Genomic DNA, 625 nt, shown 5'->3' with positions numbered 1-625 from the left:
CACCTCTTGGAAAGGTCTTTTTGATCTTGTGTTGAGGGTATTTAATAATTCATTGTGTTCTTGTTCATACTTGAACTCGAGTTGAAGTTGTTGTTCTATTATATAGATTCTACGTACCCGTATTGTGGAAAATAACACTTTCAACCATAATCATCAATCAGCTATAAAGGGAAAGAGACACCTCATCATCAATTAGTTTTTGCAAATACATAGAGTGGAGGGAGGCAACAAAAACCCAGTTCCAACACTTCTCAAGTTCTTAGATATTTATGCGAGCTTAAATTGAAATTGTTCTTGAGTGAGTACTAATTTATATCTAAACTATAAATATTATAAGTGTAGTGCTTTCGTTTGTTGATAAAGGTGCTTAGGTAGAGTTACCTAAGTTTTAATACTAATTAGAGTTAATCAGTAGAGAGGGTTCTTGAAAGAGTTATCAAGATGAGATTGTAGTAGAGTTATTACAAGCGGAAAAAAACTAAAGGTAGGCTGAAATCTAAACCGTAATTGGGAAGTTGATTATAGTGGATTTCTTCAGTGCTTGTGAGAGCAATCCGTGGTTTTTCCATGTAAAAATCCTGTGTTTTTACTCTTCCTGTATCATCTTTAGTTTTCCTGCACTCTA

This window comes from Capsicum annuum, chromosome 1 (genome assembly GCF_002878395.1).
Source record: "Capsicum annuum cultivar UCD-10X-F1 chromosome 1, UCD10Xv1.1, whole genome shotgun sequence".
Classification (NCBI taxonomy): domain Eukaryota; kingdom Viridiplantae; phylum Streptophyta; class Magnoliopsida; order Solanales; family Solanaceae; genus Capsicum; species Capsicum annuum.
Note: the sequence above shows the minus strand (reverse complement) of the source record.